Source organism: Dipodomys merriami, unplaced genomic scaffold, assembly GCF_024711535.1.
Source record: "Dipodomys merriami isolate MVZ:Mamm:240054 unplaced genomic scaffold, mDipMer1.0.p SCAF_20, whole genome shotgun sequence".
NCBI classification, from domain to species: domain Eukaryota; kingdom Metazoa; phylum Chordata; class Mammalia; order Rodentia; family Heteromyidae; genus Dipodomys; species Dipodomys merriami.
In genome coordinates, this window is record NW_027203382.1 from 14,544,002 (window position 1) to 14,565,000 (window position 20,999).

At 35.2% G+C, this 20,999-nt stretch overlaps 1 long non-coding RNA gene across 1 annotated transcript in view; it reads right to left on the reverse strand.

The window, feature by feature from the left end:
• Positions 1 to 20,999, reverse strand: part of LOC138832903 (uncharacterized) — a 126,501-nt gene that overhangs the window by 10,451 nt on the left and 95,051 nt on the right. The window lies entirely within an intron of this gene.

The following is a 20,999-nucleotide window of genomic DNA, read 5'->3' on the forward strand; positions in this document are numbered from 1 at the left end:
GTACTTTCATTCAACCAAACACTTACTAGTTCACTTAGCCAAAATTTAGAATGACTCCCCTCAACGAAGAGGTGATTGAACTGATTTTGTGTTTAGACATTTCAAGATTTGGTTATAATTTCAAATGGCCTCAGAAATCAAAGAGTTTTTAACTGTGAAAAGCACTTCCTAAGCTTAAAGTAATTTATTAAATGGTACACTACTAGCCACCATCTGTCTGCCAAAGATGAAAGATGATGCTATAAGGAAATAACCAGACAAGAACTCCATTTCCCAGCATACCTTGCATTCTGTCTTGTCTTTTCTTTTCTTTTTTTATTGCTGACTAGTATTCTTTTTTTTCCCTCTCGATCCCTCTTCTACTTTCCCTCCTGGCTCTTTTCCTACACATGCCTTTGACACTTCTGCATTCTGGTCAGTTGTTGGGAGAGATTGTGCAATCAGGTTAGATTTCTTTCCTAAATCTGATATTCTATTTTTCCATTTAGATCTAAAGAGAGACCTAGATAAGACCAAATTATCTGATAAAAACTGGAACCATGAACTATGAGTCATATCTCTACATTTGATTATAATGATGGTGGTGATTAATAGCAATGTGGTGATAATGCCAATGAACAGAGGAGGGAAATTTTAATGATTCTTTTTTTAATTTTGTTTAAAAAATACCATATTCTAAGGACTTTTCATTTTAATCTCTTGAAAAGACAAAAAAATAATTACTTCAATTAAAACTGAGCTAGGAAGAACCTAAGCAGTCTCTCTATAACCATCAAGGGAAGACTGTTAAAGCCTATTGCAATTTATCTCTCCAAGGCATTCATTGTAGAGGCCTCTAGAAGAGTAGTGTAACCTGATTTTAAATTCACTGATTCAAACCACACTCCATCCGAGTAAGCCCACTGTGCTTCATTTCTGAATATCTAATTTAGTATGTACTTATGTGAGTTCTTATCTTTACTGGCCCCTAAAACAGACAACATTAATCCAAAGCTAGACCAAGGAAGAGCTGAGAGTTAACGTCTTGTGAATTGGAAAGGAAAGAGTCAAATGTGATAGTTCAAAATATCTTGGAAATGAAATACACTACCTAATTGCTACACAATCTCTTTCACTGTGAGCAATATTAACATTTATAAGGGGAAAAATTAGGTAGCAACACAAGGTAAATTTTTACTATTTTAAATACATATACTTTTTTCTGGGGTTTAGAATGACTTTTCTCCCTTTTCCCCAATGTATGCTATTATTCAGGTGAGCAAATATAATAGTATTTCTGACCACTGTTAATTGCACATTAATGGGTTTAAGTAGGAGAAGGTATGCAAACAGACAGAGTTTCCTAGCCTTTGACTGTTCTTTGCCTCTGGCCTCTGTCAGGGAGGCTTGCTAACTGCATCTCAGGGGAGCAATCACATAGCTTGACTCAGCCTGTGGCTCTGACTACTGGGACTTCCTAAAGTCACAACCACTTTGGCATCCAGAACTAGGGCACAGAGTGTCTACTCTTCATGAATTCTAGAGATTGCAAAGGAAGTGTGAACTGTGAAAGCTGATTAGGGATGCACCTTAAATGGTATCAAGGGAGCCTGTTAGCAATGCAAACTATGAGATAATATAAACATAACATTCACTGCCTGCCAGTTGATCACTTACGTGAACACCACGAAAAGCAAAATAAAGCAGGAAAAAAATGGCCATCAGCAACACATACAAGACTTCCTTAAAGATAATTTTGCATGAAAGTTCAGTTTCATAGGCAAAATGCATAACATAATGGCATGGAATGACATGCCAGCAGAATTTGATGTGTCTATTTGTCTTTCAGGAAATTTCTGGTATTAATCGAGTCTGATGGGTATAGTTAGCTCTTTTATCTACATACATTCTCTTTCTTGTATATTATTGATTAGAAGAATTTGAAGTGAGAAGATGTAATTATTTTGGCTCTATTTAACCTTCATTTATGACTACAATAGAGTAATTTCCATTTGCACTGGTAAAAAGCCAAAGTAATTTTAATTCAGGAATTTCTTTTTAATTGTTAGTTTTTAAAGAACTCAGCATCATGAGCAGCATAGGAACATTTTCTTGCTTGTATTCTGGTGTACCTGCTCTCCTGTCAGCCAAGGCTTTCACAGAGGAGAGAAAAAAAAAGTCTTTCTAAAAGCCTTGGCCTAATTAACAAGAATGAACTAGATTTTATGATGAACAATTTATAGGCAGTTAATAGAGCTCATGTATGGTAGCCAGGAGCTAGATAATTTATCATAAAAGAAATCACAGTTACACTCTTAATCCCTGCTCTCTTGATATTGCAACCAACTCTATTCACAACCACCACTTTCAGAAGCTTTGATTTACTGATAAATGATGCCTCATTCATTTTATACAATCTTAAAACTGTAAATTCAGTCCATACTTGTATCTCTGCTCATTTACTTCAAATTATTTACCAAATAATTTCTTCTTCTAATTTTTTTCACTAGATTAAAAAAAAACAACTTGCAAAGATCTTCTTGGGATTCATCTTATCACAAATAGTTAAATAAGAAAGGTGAATTGTTCAACAGTTTATTACCCATCCTAAATATTTGCTAAAAGAGAAGCTAAATTATATTTTAAAGGACAATGCAGCAGCTGTAATAAGTTATGAATAGAGAGAACAAATACTTTTCAAGTATTTAATACAAAACAGCAAAAATCCAAGTTTTTTGTTTAGTGGGTTTATTGGTTTGGTGACTTAGAGAACTCAGGGTCTCCCACTGACAAGTAAGTACTCTACCAATTGAGACATGTGCCCCACTTTTTGGCCATTTATTATTTTCTATAGAAAGTCTAATAGTTGTTGCACATGTAGCCTCAAATCACAGTTCCCCTACCTACACAAGGCATGTAACTGGGATCCCAGGCATGCATGGCCATGCCTAACTTTGTTGAGGTATAAATCTCATGAAGGTTTTGTGCTGGTGGGCCAAAAATAAGTTTATAAAGGTCAGAATTTAAAGTAACTGAAGTGTAGAAGAATTGACCAAATCAGCTGTTACAAATATCTTACTGTTCCTGTTTCTAAGTAGTGACAAAATAAATCACACGTTAGGTGGGCAGAGTGGGGTAATTCCATACACTACCATCACATTAGCTGATTTGTACTTATCCATTCTTTTCTACAGGGACTCTTTGAAGCCTTGAAATTAGGAAACATCATCTCCAAGGAAAGCTCACTTCAGCAGTGATTTCCTTCCTGGATGCCCTTGAACACCTTATTCTTCCTCCTACCACAAAAACAAATGCACCTGAGTTGTGATTGCCTGGTAACTGTTTACATCCCAAATTAATCATGAAATTATAGGACAGTGTAGACCACTGCAGTACAGCACTAAGTCCAGAATACTTCCTGAGATGTAACTTACCTGTCAGTGAATGCTGTCCTGTTTCCAAGGTGAGAAAGAAACATCTGAGTGGACTTGATTATAGGAATAACAGCAAATTAATATGTATTTTACAAAGTAGAATATTCCAAAGTCTTCCATATCAAATATTATATCAAACATTATAAATCATAAATACACTTAAACATTAATTCTCTATTTAGATCTTTCATGTATTAAAAAGGACATTTTACAATTTTGAAAAAGAATGATGAGACTGAAATTCCAGAAGGTTAAGGGTCAGAGAAATATGAGTTTCAACCTGAAGCAGATGTGCTAAATGTTACATAAATCATGGTCTCTGGGGACATGATGAAAACACTGGCCATTCCCCACAGAGGCAGAGTCATGGGCCATTGTAAAGTTGTTCAGGCCCTAGAAGTAACAAGTTCCTGACAGAGCAGGTATGAGATATGAGATGATATGTCTTTGGACCCACTCAATAGAACATGTTTCAAGTGATTAGGGAGTTATTAATGCCTGCTAGGAAACCAGTTTTTGTATAGCTGTATAGCTAATCCACTAATAGGCACGTAGACAATTTTATTGAATAGATCATTCCTCTCTTTTATCAAAGGTTTCTCAACTTCTATCTGGAGGTTGTAAATATGGGTTCATTTATATATTTTTTCATTGTGATATAATTTTTCAGTTAAAAAAATGTTTTTCCCTTCCAGACTTTCCCTTTACTATGGCTAAGGCCCTAACAGCTGTAGCAGAAGTCAAGCCCATGGCTGCAGAGAAGATGTGTCCCCAGTATGCCCAGAGTGGCTAATAGGCAAACTCAGTAGAAACTCATCTAGTTCCCTGACACCTTTGTCATGTTACTTCCTGTCACAGGATACAGAACTACTATGCAAAACCTGCTCCTAGCAATGTCTACTAAGGATGGCAACCCTGCAGGATTGTGCCATCCTGTAACACCTGTGAGCAGATGGAACCAACAATTCTCTCTATCTATTTATCTCTCTCTCTCTCTCTCTCAGTCAAAATAAAATCTAAATTGCTATCTTTCGTGATTCCTAATGTCAACTAAAAATAATAGAAGAAGTTAGTTCAGACCTGAGGTTCACCTTGGAGATTTTTCCTAATTGTACATGGCCCTCAAAGTGTCTTTTCCCAAATGGAATTGGTCATTGACATGTGGATGTGCTCCTAATAGCAAAATAAAAATATTCCCTGCCTGAAGCATTATTATAAAGTTGTCTTTTTCCATTTCATTGTCTCAGAACATTTAATCGATTGACATGACATCTGGAACAGGTCAAAGGAAGCCACCTCTATGAATTCACAATTACAAACATCATTAAGGTAATAATAGCATATTATTTCCTCGACTTATTTCAAACAATTTTAGATTTAATTTTATTAATATTGTTATACTATGAATTCACTGGTAATTCAAAGATAGATGCAGAAACACTTTTAGGCTTATGTTTCCATTTTAGGGGGAAAAATTCAGCCCCAAGGAAAATTCTGAGATGGAAGAATTTTTTTCCCAAGAAAATGCCTGACTTTCCATTTAACAGTTTTATGTCACCCATGTAATTTCCTGTATTTAAGATCATCCTTCTATCAAACTTTCATTGAAGCTTAATACTAAATAGAAGTTTACATGTACCACTAATTCTTCTAACACAGAACTAGGCACATATTAAAAGCCTAAAATGGATTAGCTCAATTATTTTTCTATTTGAAAACAACAATTGATTATCAGTTTATTTCAAATCCATGAAAAATACCAATTAATATTTTTATCTACATGAAATAAGATACCTTCTGTAGTTATCAAATGTAAGCTTTTATGAAAGGAAATGTGTGCCTTTATGTATGTTTTGTGTGTCTTTGGTTGGAGAGTGGGGGAGGGAAGTCTGCTCTTTGAGTGTGCTGAAGTGTCACAAACTAATCAGGTATTAGCTCCACCTACCCAGAAAACTAACCTTTCTCCTCTGTCTCTCTGACTCCTGAGAAGGTCCATTTTCCACATCTTTATCTTCCAGTGCTTACAACAGAGTCTGATGGCCCTATCTTAGGTCTGACAGCAGCCAGCTAAGTACTGACAAGGAAAGGTTTGTCCCATGCAGACAATGGGAAGCAGATAACTGTTGAAAATGCTTAATTCCAAACATGGAAATGAATTAGCGAAACTGCTTTGGCAATGATTTTTTTTTTTCTGCAATGAATAGCATTAGGAAAGGCATTCCTTTACACAATAGGATGTACTGACAAGTGGTTGGGTTCATTCATTTAATGTATTTTGCATATTAATAGTCCACATTTTTTCTGATATTGTCTCCAACTATGTGAATTTTAGGTCTTAAAAATGGTGTTTCAAATATTTGAGAACAGACCAGACAGGCTTCCAATTACCAAAACCTCACTTAGAGAATCTGTATCCTAGAGACAATTTCTTTTCTCACCAACTTTATGCAAAGGTATATATGTATGCATTTGTATGCAAATTATTTGCTGAACATAATTAGGCCCACTAGGCCACTGTCGCTTTGCTACTTGTGCAGGTAAAACTTTTGTGTTCAAACAAGAACTAAATTGCATGTACAGCTCAAGGCATCGTTGAATGGCACACCCTGTCTACAGAAAGTGGGCCACTCATCCAGACATCCTAGTGTTTTGACAGAAACCTTGTCAGGGAGAAGATTCCATGCTACCAGATACACTTCTTTTGAAAATGTCATCCAGGGTATACATTGATTTTCTGCTTAAATGTAGCTGCTACTCGAGAAACCTCCTATCCTATTAAAAGTGTCCCAGTTCCACTCCATCTAAACATGGAGTACATGACTGGACTGACATATGAATAGAATGCCAACTTCTTACTGATTCAATCATTTATTCTACAACTGTACCCAAATCACTAGTCTACATATGAAGGATACAGCAGTAAACAGAGTAGCAGAGGTCTGTGGTCTTATTGTACTATATCTTAGAAATGAAAAAATGCATAATAAATCATAAAGAAGTTATTTCAGATAGTGTGTTGGAGGAAGATAAAATAATACAGTGTGATATGTTATAGAAATACTATAATATATTGGACAGCTAAAGAACACCTTCACCAAAGTTGTGATATTTCATTATCATAATGAACCTGATACAGAAGACAAAAGATTTAGAAACAGAAGAGCCAGGTACTTATTATCTGAAAACTTTTTACCTTTTAATGTAGAATTGCAGTCTACTGGGACATTTCTCAGTATCCCTTAAAAGGTTCCTACTGACTCAACTTGATTACCTTACCATTATGATATTGATATCATTTCTAAACTCCACTGAATCCACCTTTTAAATACGAAGACTAAATCAATGTTGCTCAAACTCATGTACACATTAGATTTACCAAGAGGCCCTTCAAAACATACCTCTGGCTGTACCTTACTCACATCAATTCAATCGGAACCTTTGGAGGAATTCAGAACATTAGCCTTCATAACAGGTCCTTGAGTTATTTGAATCTTAACTCTGCTGGCAATGCTCTAAGTGCTGAAATAAATAACTTAAGATGAAGTAAGATGGACTTGTGGATACAATCTCCAAAGCAAGAGAAAGAGCTGTAGGACGGTGGGAAAACAAGTAGTTATCTCTAGACATATTTTTCTATTTCCTTATTTAAAAAACTAATTGATTTTAGAAAAAAGTAATTCAGTTCTTTTATAGATTCACCCCAGGTGATTTAGCAAAAAATATCTGTATCAGGAGGAAGAAATAACTGGTTTTTTCATAAAGCCAGCTCCAGATTATAGGGGCTATGCATGTTTGTGGTGTTATGACTTTCTTTTTCAAGTTATGCAACAGAAATCACACTCTCTTGAGGTTAAAGACTGCCTTGCTAGCTTCAAACAATTTTGAATCTCACACCTCCACCCACACGTTAAATTTGTCCAAACCAGATGGAGATTAGGTTAGAAAGACTGTCTTGCACAAGTCTTTTCCTTGCATTGCCCATCACTGATGCTTTTACCTTTAGGCTTTTGAGTGCTTTTCTTACTTTAAGAAATTAAAGTATATTTAACTGTTCTTAGTCTTGCTCTGCACTCTACCTAATTTTCAAAATACTATTCTTCCTTCTAAAGTCTTAGAATGCAGAATTTGGGCACTATGATCCTTACCCATTGTAATTGCTTTGTGTTTGATTTCACTGAAATAATAAGCTGATACAAAAAAAGAAAGAAAAGAAAAAAAATCTGTATTATACTGCTGTCCCCCAATAGCTTTTCCATAATTTGGCTAAGATTAGTTATGCAGGCACAAATAGCACTTGAATATCTGACAATAAATTTAAACTAGATGGGGAGGAGTCTTTTTATCTGGGGCTACAGGATTAGAGTTTATTTAAATTGTATATTCAAAAAGACACAGTAGAATATAACCAGTAAACATGTTTCTGGATCAGTTCCAGAATCAATAGTTTCACAAGCAGAGGAAATAACTCAGAATCTGAAGGCAGACCTAGATTAGTAAAGTCAGACATCGATAGACAAATACTATGTGATCTCATATATTGAATCTGAAAAAGTAAGGCCAGGGAAACAGAAATTAGAATAATAGTTGCCAGAGGCTAAGCTATAGAAAAAAATGAGAAGATATTAATCAAAGGATACTGAGTTTCACTTATGCAAATGAATAAATTCTGGAGACCATATGCACCAGATTGTGACTATGGTTAACAGAACTGTGTGTAACTTAATTGAAATTTACTAAGAGAGTAGATCTTAAATGTTCTCATTACAAAAAGCATAGTAGATATGTGATGTTATCATGTGTTTATTATTGAGCTTAATAATCACTTCAGAGTGTGTGTGTGTGTGTGTGTGTGTGTGTGTCCATGACACCAAAGCATGTTATATGATGTAAGCATAGTACATGTGACTTTTACATGTCAACATCCATGTGACTTGGGAGATGGAAAATGGTTCAGTTATTCTTAGTAAAATGAGTTTTCAGAATGGCATTAAGCATACATATAATGTGTATAAAATAGCTATGCAGTTGAATAGCACACAGCAAATGCTTATAAAATAGCTATTATTAGGGTCCAGTACTCCTATTTTCCAAAAAGAATTTAATCGTTACATGATCTTCTTTTAATGTCTACAACTTATATGTTTGGACATATCTAGTAAAATAAATGTTAAAAGAAACAAAAACTTAAAGGACTATCATAGGTCTTGTCGTTGTCCAGAAATTCACAATGAGATGAGATAGAAAAAAAAATGTGTGAGCAAAAGCAAACCTCTGAAAGATTAACTGACTCAAGCTGAGTTCCTGAATCCAAGCAAAATGTACATTTGTATGAGAAGAGAGTTTCTGTTTGGCTTCTCTTTTATTGTCCCAGAAATTCATTCTTTTTTTTTTTTTCACTTTTTTGGTCAATATTACGAAGTATAAACCCTTTATGTTCTAGGAACTACAACAGTGTTGTATAAAAGAAATAATCCCAGAATTTGAAATCCTATATATGGAATCTGGTGTCAGGAGAAATACCTTATTATTTAAGCAAGTAGTTTAATCACTGCAATGTTGCTTTTGATCAGATATGATTAAAATTAGTCCATGATATTCTTGGAAAAAATTATATTAAGTGAAGTAAGCCAGGCCCAAGGAAACATAGGTCCATGGTTTCCCTTATTTGCAATAACTAGTATATGTCTGGGACAAACAGAAAAGGTCAGATAAGATGATATTAAGCAAAATGAACCCCAAGATAGGGATGCAAGTGGTTTTGTGCTCCTTGCTATTGTTTCTAAGGTATTTATAAAGTACCATGTGATATTTTTGTTGCTTTGTATGTCCCTCCCCTGCGGTAACCCCTGTTTTCACTGTATTTGATGTTGGTATAATTTGGGGAGAGGAAGGGAAAAAACAAATTATTTAAATAGGGATACAGGTGGACCCACTGCAACAATGAGATGTACAAGAAGCTATGTTGAAAAATGAACTTTACAATTTAGGCAGTGTGGGGGGAGTATAGTTGTGGAGGTGGGAGGGAAGAGATGGTAGTGGAAAAACAAAGGAAGAGGCAACAATGCTTGATAAGAAATGTACTCATTACCTTGTTCATGTAACTGTAAACCCTCTATACAGCATTTTCACAATAAAAAACATTTAAATAAAAAAGAAAATCCATACATACTGTACTACGTTCTTGAGAAAGTCAGCTCATAAGAAAAAAGTGTATTTAAGCTAGTGGTTTCCAAGGCCTCAGTCTATCATCAATTCACCCCTTTGCTGTTGGGCCTGTGGCAAAGTTTGTATGGTGCTGCTCCCTCATAGCCTTGATTCTGTCAGGGAGTGGGGAAAGAGAAGGATTTCAGGTTCCAGTATCTTTTGCAAGGCATGCCTCCAGTAACCTAACTTCCTTCCATGAAATCTCTAAGATCCTGAAGATTCCACTAACTCCCAATAGCACTGAAGGCTAGGACAAGGCCTTCAATGCATGAGCCTTAGGGGAACATCGCCAGACAATCTGGTCACACAATCTGATAACTTATCTTTGAGACTAGAAAGAAATTCAGTGCCCAGAGCCAGTGGCTCACGCCTGTAATCCTAGCTACTCAGGAGGCTGAGATCTGAGGATTGCGGTTCAAAGTCAGCCCAGCAAGAAAGTCCGTGAGACTCTTATCTCCAATAAACCACTAGAAAACCGGAAGTGGCGCTGTGGCTCAAGCGGTAGAGCACTGGCCTTGAGCTGAAGAGTGTAAAGATAGCACCCAAGCCCCACGACCGATCCCCCTCCCAAAAAAAAAAGAAATTCAGCAACAAAAAAGTAAATCAATCGCAAATTGATTCTTAGTATTTGCTATAAACAAGAAAGAAACAGGAAAGACAGAAAAGAAACTGGATTCAGAAAACCCAACTTAAAGAGAATTAGTTGAAAAGGCACAAAACGGGAGGCTTGGGGTGAAATGGACAAGAAAATAATACATAGAGAAAACAAAGGAAAAAAAATTCCTAAATGAAAGTAGTACCAACTGTGAAAGTATATTCCAGATATTAATTCCAGCCCTGTCATTCAGAGGCCATTTCTATTTCAACACACCTCTAACCCAACCCTCCAAGCCTTGCTCCCAGCTTGTTTGGAAATTGTTCCAACATACTGGGACACATATAATTCCTAACTGTATGCTAAACCTTTCCTATTTGTTCATGCCCCTTTTTTGCACATCTAATTTTGCAGTCACTCAGAATCATTTCTCAAATTCTTTCCCATTCATTGCCTGCTTCGTCCTGAACAAAAACATCCTATGTCCATCCCATTTACCCAGGGCTTCAGTTTTCATCCCTGGAAGAACATAGGACATGGGTTTCAACAGTCCATCCCAAAGCCTGCAATGTAATCTTCTTTTCCAGAATGCCTCTTCCCTATAAATCCTAGATATGTAAAGTCAACCACCCTTTGTCATCAGGGAATTTGTGGACATTGGGTGATGAGAGTCTATGTCCCTGGGTTGTGCAATTCAGTAAAGTTCCTTTCCAACTCCAGTGCCAGTGTTTCTATTAGAATATGTTTCAGGGCAAAGACTCTGAAGCCATTGGGTTAACAACCTCCATGGTTTATTTCTTAGGAAGTCCTTGTGCCTTGGGTGTGCCTTGAACGGCATCAGTCTACATACATATGAAAGTAAACAGCAAAGGAAGTAGCATGTTATAGTTTTGATAAGTATGGGATAGGAACTAAGAAAACAAAAAATATTCATTTTAACATAATTTTGAAAGCATTTTTCATGACTAAATGAGAATTAGGCATAGGTGTTAATGAGGGATTTCTCTCCAAAAAAGAGAGGAGCAAACTAATTCAGTCAGGACACTCTCTTTTCCACATTGAATGTCCACTATCATAAGAAACTATTGGATATATTGATACATATTTTTGGAGCTTTAGAAAAGCTCCAAAACTTTATCACAAATACATCTTTATCACCCAATTTATTAGCTATTCCAGAACAACTGACCCTTAGAAAAGGTAATGTTGGAACGTGGCAAACATCTTGTTTCTAACAGCAATAAACTTAGGCTGCAATATGTTTTCTTGTATATTCCTTCTCTATTTCTCTTTTTAGATTATACATTATAAAAGAATGATTTTATGCAGCAGTTGGTAAAAAATATATTTCTTATTAATGTGTAATAGTTGCTACATTAATAATTTTATGTCTTTAATTATTGATGCAAACTTAATTGTGCCCCATGTCCCTTTTTCTTACAGCTCAATAAAAACTATATATTTCCTTAATTAGGCTTCTTTTGAAGACTGAAAAACAATGCAGGATGGTTTCTTGCTAATTTCACCTATATACAGCTAGGAAAGAAATGAAATTAGTGTCTGGAATGCAGTTTAGTGAGAAAAAATATCTAACTGTACTGAAAGTGTGACTTTCCCTTGCACAGTTAACCTCATTTGGAGGCTATGGGTATACAGCCAGCTGAAGCTTAACTCTACAGAGAGATTGGCTCTCTCCCAGCCTGGCTCTGGGGAGAAATTTCATTGATTTCAGTAGAGATAGAAGGAAAAAATTGGGGTCACCTACATGGCTATCATAACATCTTCTCTCTTTATTCTCTACTTTACTCAAAATGTAATCTTAGTCTTCCTGCTTGATTTCAATATTTTGTTGTAGTTCTCCATTTAAAATCACTGGAGTATTAGAACCACTTTATTCCATATCCAACTGTTCCAAAAACAACTGAAAGAAAGGCTGTATGGACGGTGGAAGTTAACATTTGCTAACATTTAGCCTAAGTTATACTAGGTGAGTCCAATTATTTTTTTTTAATCTCCAGAGGTATCAATCACAAATAACTAGATCAGAAAAGAAGAATGAATACAAAGCTTAAGAAACTAAGAACCCTCTGAGCTCCATTATTTATTTTGTACATCTGATAGAAAAATAAAAACAGAAAACAAAGAGTTTTCTGCTGTAAGAAGACCAAGAGAGCACTTTGAATGGCCAATACTACCAGATCTTGGTGTCAGGCAGACTACTTAGAGTAAGGAGTTTCTTGTTTAAGCTGAAAAGCATACCTCTTCTCAGAGTGAAATGACCTAATTCTACTGCTGCCATGTTGATGCTGACATATCTTTGAAATTCATCAGCAAATACTAAAAAGTTAGCTTGTGTGTGAAACTTTTCATTTTTAAATTTTGTCTCAATTTTTCTTTAAAAATTAAAAAGACAAAGAAGGATACTATGTACAGGCCACTATTCATTTGTCTCTGCCACAATTTTGTCACAAAGGCAATTTATGGCTGTTCCTCACTGGATACCAACCATCTTATGAAGTCTTTTAGGTCTTTAGAATAATCTCCCTGGGTTTATTCTTAGAAGCAAGTGTTTTTTGTTTTTTGTTTTTCGGTTGTGGGGCTTGAACTATGGGCTTGGGCACTGTCCCTGCACTCTTCAGCTCAAGGCAAGTATTCTACCACTTGAGCCACAGCACCACTTCTGGTTTTCTAGTGGTTTATTGGAGATGAGAGTCTCACGGACTTTCCTGCCTGGGCTGGCTTTGAACCATGATCCTCAGATCTCAACCTGAGTAGCTAAGATTACAGGCGTGAGCCACCGGCATTCAGCAAGGCAAGTGTTCTTGAATATTATTTTCTTCAGAAAATAATTCTGTGCTTGTTTTATGTTTTCTAAAAATTATTTTATTGGTTACATGTATTTATAAAAGTTAATTTTAAATGCCAAATATGGAGAACAAAAAACTAAATTTCCATAAACTCAACCATTCAATATCACTATAAACAGTTATACATTTCTGTGTAAGGTTTTGAATTATGCTGTATCTGGTAAATTTTGTATCAGTGTAATCTTGAGGTAAACATAACTCTGCATAGTTCTTTTCTCCTTAACTTTTCTACTAAGAATGACTACATATGGCTTTCTTTCATTTAACATTTCTGTGGTACTGGAGTTAAGATCTTACACTTTCTTGGCTGCCTCCCGCCAAGCTAGAGTCTGATGGACTTTTCTATCCAGATGATTTCAAACCATGATCCTTTAGATTTTACACTCATGAGTAGCTAGGATTTAACTGAAGAGTTTTATAGTAGTTGCTAAATCAATCTAATCTGAATTTTCACTTGTAGAGAAATCTAAATATGAGGCTGGGAAGGTGGCTCAGTGGTAGAGCACTTGCCTTGCATGCCTGAGGCCCTGGGTTCGATTCCTCAGCACCCCATAAACAGAAAAAGAAAAGCCGTAAGTGGTGCTGTGGCTCAAGTGGCAGAGCGCTAGCCTTGAGCTGAAGAGCTGAGGGACAGCACCCAGGCCCAGAGTTCAGGCCCCATGACCGGACCCCCCCCCAAAAAAAGAGAAATCTAAATATTACAAAAACCACTATTATGTATAAAATATTCTTCACATATTAAATGGTTGCTTCACATATATATATATATATGTGTGTGTATATATATATATATATATGTTTATATAATATACTGCTAGATACACAGATTTCCAAAGCTATTAATAGAATGAAATTTTTTTTTAGGTGTTAACATTTTGTGCTGTGACATATCAGTGCTAAAGTCCAGTGCAATTTATGCTCTTCACCCTTACATCTATACTCTCCACAAAAAAGCACCGATCTATACTATATTTATACTCCAGTGTTGTAAAATACTCTCAAAAATGTAGTAACCTTGACCAATGAGATGAACACACACTATGTTGAAAACAAACTTTACAATTTCAGGGTGGGAGGGAGGTGTTGGGAAGACAGGGAGGGAAGGGATGGTAGGGGAAAAACAAAGAAGAAGGTAACAATGATTGATAGGAAATGTACTCATTACCCTACTCATGTAACTGTAACCCCTCTGTACAGTATTTTTACAATAAAAATATATGGAAAAAATAAAAACAATAAATAAATAAATCTAGTAACCTAAAACAATAACATTTATTGTCTCGTAGCTTTCTTGCTCGGAATCTGGACTCCACTAGGTTAACCCAAGGTATTAGTAGACGCTACTCCAAGCTTGCTTGTTGGTGGCAAATCTTATTTCCTGTCAGTTCAATGATCAATATTTCTTTTTTTCTAGTTAACTGTCCACTGATTTACCTGGTTAGGCCAGATTCATTCCGATTCAATTAAAAGGATCTCCCTTCAGCTAAATCAGACTAATGATGATGAAATCTTAACTACCTTTGTAGAATCTCTTCTCTCACCCAACATAACATCAACATTAGATGATATTTTCCCATACGTACTAGCCTTTTTCATACTCAGAGAGGGGATTACACACCCGAGGGAGAGAATATTTGGGATCATCGAAGAATCGTGTCTACCACATCAGCTTTCATTATGTTTTCCAAAGCAGTATTTCACAACAACATCTTTGACCTCTTAGCACTGTCTTTCTACATGATACACATGGTCAAGTGAAATCAATGGTCAGGTCAGTCACTAATTTTTTAACTTCCAATTGGAGATTTACCTGCTAGCTTTAAATATAATAAACAGTCGTCACAAATGAAATTTGCTCAAAAACTAGGTGATGTCAATAACAGTACAGTATTTTATAAGAGTCATATAGGTTAATTTTTGAAATTCTAAATTTGTCATTAGGGTACTCTATTCAAAGGGATTTACCTTTTTAGATATGCACAGAAAATTTAAACTTCAAAGCACTTTAGAAAATGACAGGCACCTGGAAGTTCCACTTTTATTCCAAAGAAAGTATCTTTTTACCAAGAAGTTAAAATTTCCCTCAGAATGTAAAAGAACTAAAGAAAATAAAGGTAGCAAAAAGTGTTATTATTCTCAGTAAGACAACTCATAGGCCTGTTGATTTATGAAAAGCTTTGAGCATTTACTCAGGCAGCTTTAAGGTAAATTTAGCTCCTACAATGCAAGGAAAATGGTTTGAGACATTTTCTGGGGTTTCTTTTCAGTTTGTTTGCCTTTTTGCTCAGAAAAATATTTTATGCCATTTTTAAGGACAAACTGTAAGAAATATTTATGTTTGGAGAAGTTATCCGTATAATAGAAATCAATTTTAATTTTAGGAACAGATAAACATTCCTATAAACAAAATCAGTGATTTTCCTAGGTAGTTTTAAAAAAATGAATTAAAAAATCAGCTCTGACTTTCTCATTTGTTTCTTGAATACTGAGGAGCAATGCACTGCAATTTTAAATACAATTTTTTTTATTATTTTATACCTTACAAACCATGGTACAGTATTTCATGGTTTAGAAAAGAACTATTGAGTTTTGTAGCCATTCTGTTTAAGAGTACTAATTGAAATAAACAAACTCCTCAATTCATGCATGGGAGAAAATTCTCCAAACTATTCTTTTTACATAAATCTTCAACCATGTATGTGGAAAGCTTGTTTAAAAAAAGAAATATTTTATACTTCTCCAATTATTATTAGTGAATCTCTCATTCATGATTTTAAAACTACTGTGTAACTAAACAGCAATATGTGGACTAGCAGACTTTTTATAGTAATATGGATGTACCGGAAAAAGTCAATTGTAAGATACCATTTTAACCTATCTGATTATCAGCAAAATATGTTGACCAATCCTTATGGGAAGCTTTTTCTGTAGATTTTACTAGCAATGGGGGAATACTAAGGAGGTTATGTAAATGTTTACAACCACTGAATATACAAATGTTTTATGCATATTGAACAAATATATTTTATACATATTAAACATGAAAGTTTAATGTGATCAACAATAATTTTTCCAACTTTCAGTGTGTCAAGAATGAATTTCAAAAAAATATGACATAGGTCAGTTGTGGACATTTTATTTTTAAAATAATAATATAAAATAAAAGCCTAGGGAGAAGATGAATCAGTGAGAGGTAAAAGAAATTTTATAGCTGGTTTTAAAACACTCTGCCATTTAAAATTTTTCTTTTATTTTTTTATTGTCAAGGTGATGTACAGAGGTGTTAGTTACATAAGTAAGGTAATAAGTACATTTCTTGTCAAACTTGTTAACCCTTCCCTCATTGGTCTCCTACTTTCCCTCCTCCCACCCCCACTCCCAAGTTATATAGATCATTTCCAACATATAGTCTTGTATATATCACTGTTGCATTGGTTTCCCTGCCCCCTTGCCCTTGGTCTCATCATTCTGTTGTTCCACTTCCCTTTCCTAATTCAAATAAACATACAGTGACAACAAGGGATATACCATAGGGGAAAGAATGTACACAAGAAACAAAAAAATCACATAGTTCATTAAAAACAACAACAAAGATAAACCTCTTGTGTCCATATCTTGACATTCATTTTGCTTAGCATCATCTTATATGGTCATATGTACAAAGCTATTGAGCTATTCTGTTCATCTGCCAAGATTATCCTAGACATATACTAATTATTGCAAATGAGAGAAACCGTGGTATCTATATGTTTTTTTGGATCTTGCTTACTTCATTTAATATGATTTTTTTCAAATCTTTCTAGTTGCTTACAAATGCGGCAGTGTCATTCTTTAATGGAAGCATAGAACTCCATTATATACATATATATATATATATATGCATATGTCTATCTCACATTTTCTTGACCTCTTCATCTACTTGAGTGGCATCTGGGTTGGTTCCATATCTTAGCTTTGGTGAATGTGCTGCAATAAACATAGTGTGTGGTAGCTTTAGTATGGTCTTGCTTGTGATTGTTTGGGTAAACACCCAGAAGTGGAATTGCTGGGTCATAGTGGAGCTCTTATGTGTAATCTTTTGAGGAACCTTCATACTGCTTTCCAGAGTGGTTGAACACCACTCCCACCAACAGTGGGAACTGTTTTGATTTGCATTTCTTTTATGGTTAGAGAAGTTGAGTATTTTTTCATGTGTCTATGAGCCATTCTTATTTCCTCTTCAGAAAAATTTCTCTTAAGTCTTTAGTCCATTTTATTAATGGGGCAGTTGTTTCTTTGAGGAGTTGTTTTTGGGAGATTTAATTTTTTGAGTTCTAAGTATATTTTAGATATGAAGCTCTTGTTTGTCGTATGGCTAGTGAACATCTTCTCCCAATCAGTGGGCTTTCTATTGATCTTGCTAGCTATGTCCTTTGTCATGCAGAATCTCTGAGTTTAATACAATCCCATTCATCCAACCTTTCTTTTATTTTTCAAAGTAACAACAAAATTACTTTAGTTCCTTATTTGTTTTATCCTATTTTCAGATGACCAGGGACATTTCTACATAACAAATTTTCAAAGTACTTCGCACCTACAACTAATTGTCTTTGCCTTGATTTCTAGTAACTAAAACTTCAAGACTTTAGTTTAAAGGCACTGGTAACCACCAAGAAGAGAAGTTTTCTGGCAAGGATAATGCATAAACTCATTATCACATATGATGAGCTCTGAAAGATTAATTGTGGCCTTCTAACTAGTCCTGCAGCAGAATGAGAGACAGAGTAATTGAGTATGAAGTGGATAAGAATGAGAGAGTAGTCATTTCCCAAAACACACAGCCATATTAGCACCAAGTGAATATCCACTGGGATGAGTCAACTTGAACAGCAATCAACAGACTACCCCTACAACACTGATTATATGCTTTATAGCTGGATCTAGAGGAGAGATTGGAGGCCTAGAGGAAAGAAAGCAATTGCAGAAAGACAGCATGCGCACTCTTGTTTGAATATTTAAAATAAAGCAAGTATAAGGAAGTAACAAAGGCTGAAGGTCAGAGATAGTCCTGTCTTCCTTCAAACCAAAATTTAATCTGTCATATTTATAATATTAATGGCTGTATAGGTATGTATGCATATATATGTGTGTATGTTTGTATAAATGTGTATGTATGTATATGTGTGAATATATGCATATTTATATATGTTTACTTTCTGAGCATTTTATTCAAAATGATGTAGATTCAAAAATATAACATTGTATTTATATTTTTATTTATTTTTATATGTTTTTTATTGTAAAAATACTGTACAGAGGGGTTACAGTTACATGAGTAAGATAATGAGTACATTTTTTTTATCATGCATTGTTGCCTCCTCCTTTATTTTTCCTCTACCATCCCTTCCTCCCCAACTCCCAGCTACTCCCCCCCCCCGCCAAAGTTGTAAAGTTCGTTTTCAACATAGTGTCTTGTACATCTCAATGTTACAATGGGTCAACCTGTATCCCTATTTAAGCATTTTGTTTTTTCCCTTCCCCTCCCCAAATTAGAAAAGTATATATACAAGATGCAGGGTACTGGAATCAAATACAGTGAAAACAGGGGTTATACCATGGGGGAAGAACATACCAACGAAACAAAAAAAATCACATAGTGCATTAAAGCTACAAGCACAACTGTTTGTTGCAGCATTATTTACCATAGCTAAGATATGGAACCACCCAGATGCCCCTCAATAGATGAATGGATCAAGAAAATGTAATATATATGGAAATCTATGCCTCCATCAGAAGAATGACATCTCCCCATTATTAAGAAATGGAAAGACTTGAAAAAAAATTATAATAAGTGAAGTAAGCCAAGCCCAAAAAAACATAGGTCCTATGGTTTCCCTTATTTGCAACAACTAGTGTAAGTTCAGGACAAGCAGAAAAGGTCAAAAGCTATGTACATATGACCATATAAGTTCATGTTAAGTGAAATGAACCCCAAGATAGGGACACAATTTGTTTTCTTGCTTGTATTATTTTAATGTATTTATATTTGTATTTATTAACCTTTAATTTTTTCTAAGTGTGTATCAGGAAGTTTGAGCCAGATAATTGGTAAGATCTTGAGTTTTCATATTTTTTTCTTGATAATTCTGACCCAAGCTCTTTTTCTAAGAGCTCTGTATCTTGCTTCAAGTAATAGAAACTTCTTGCAAAATACATCAATGTCTAAGGATTTTGTAACTTGGGTAATTGAGTAGTTAAGTCAATATTTCCATTGCTAGCAGCTTTCTGAGGGTAGAACCATACAACTGTGTTTAATCAGAAAAACTTACATGAGGGCAGTATGATTCCTGAGATTCTACATACAAAACTGCCATCCCGTTGCTTTCAGAATAGCCTGGTTCAAAGGAAAGATTAGTACAAACAAGAGCTTTGTTGAAAACCAGCAACTTCTGGAGGAAATTTCAAACATGTTTACTCTCTTCTTGAGTTACTTATCATTTTTTTGGTATTCAAGATAGTCATATTTTATAATTATAAATTCTAATATCAAGCAGTTTATGTGGTGTGTGTGTGTGTGTGTGTGTGTGTGAGAGAGAGAGAGAGAGAGAGAGAGAGAGAGAGAGAGAGAGAGAGAGAGAGGGAGAGAGAGAGAGAGAGAGAGAGACCTGAGGCTTGAACTCAGGGCCTAGGTGGTTTCCCTGAGCTATTTTCCTTAAGCTTAACACTGCCATCTGAGCCCAGCTCCACTTTCAACTATTTTTGGTAGCTAAATGGAAATAAGTGTCTCACAGACTTTCCTGCCCAGGCTTTCTTAAGCATGTAAGCTTCAGAACTCAGCCTCTTGAGAAGTTAGGATTACAGGTGTGAGCCATAGGTGCCTGGCTTAAGCAGTAACTTTCAATTGAGGTATTTTATTAATATGTTCATGTATTTTTATTTGAAGACATTATTTAGTCATTAGTGACTCTAGAAGACATCCTTTTGGATTGGCAAGTTATGTAAAATATTCCAGTAAGTGAATGTATAGTCAAACAAAAGAAGAATCAAACCTTTTGGTATAAATCCTTAATATTGATCCTTAACAGACTTTTAAGGTTCTCTTTATTATTATAAATCCTTAGTAAGTCAAGAAAAGCAGAAAAAAGAAAAAAATCTGTGCCATGCTAGTGATCTTAGCTATAAGACAGTAGTTCTACATTTAAAAGCATGTGGAATGTTTCTCCAGACTAAATTTAGTAACTTTGTGGGGGAGAGAATTTGCTTGTTATTTATAAAAGTGCTCTGTGTATGGGTGGGAGTTGTTTGCAAGTAATTCAAAGCATATTAGAGACCAAAAGAACATATCTACAATATAACAATTACTGTTTTCGTGAAAACTAAATTATTACATATGGTTAAGAGTGGTGATAGCAAATAAAAAAATCTTTTCATTGAAAAGTTATAATTTGACTTGCTTTGACACATCTAGAAGAGAATTCCAACCTAAACTTTTTTTCATAGCACATGAGTCAATCAAGTGGCTCTAAATGGGGTTGTAATTGAGTATTTGAGCACTAGTGGGGAGACTCAAAGATAATCTAGAGCATCTGGCTCATTTTAAAGACAAGAAAAATTAGGTCCAAAAAGAGAGTCATTTGCTTTGCCAAAAAGTTGCCTAGTTTCTTAGTCACAGAAGCATCAGTAAATCACAGTATTCCTAATGCATAATGTGAAACTCTATTCTTCAAAGAGAAAAGATTACCTATTTCCAAAAACATGCTTGTTCTGGGCTGGGAAGGTGGCTCAGTGGTAGAGCGCTTGCCTTGCATGCATGAGGCCCTGGGTTCGATTCCTCAGCACCACATAAGCAAAAAGAAAAAAAGCCGGAAGTGGCGCTATGGCTCAAGTGGTAGAGCGCTAGCCTTGAACTGAAGAGCTGAGGGACAGTGCCCAGGCCCAGAG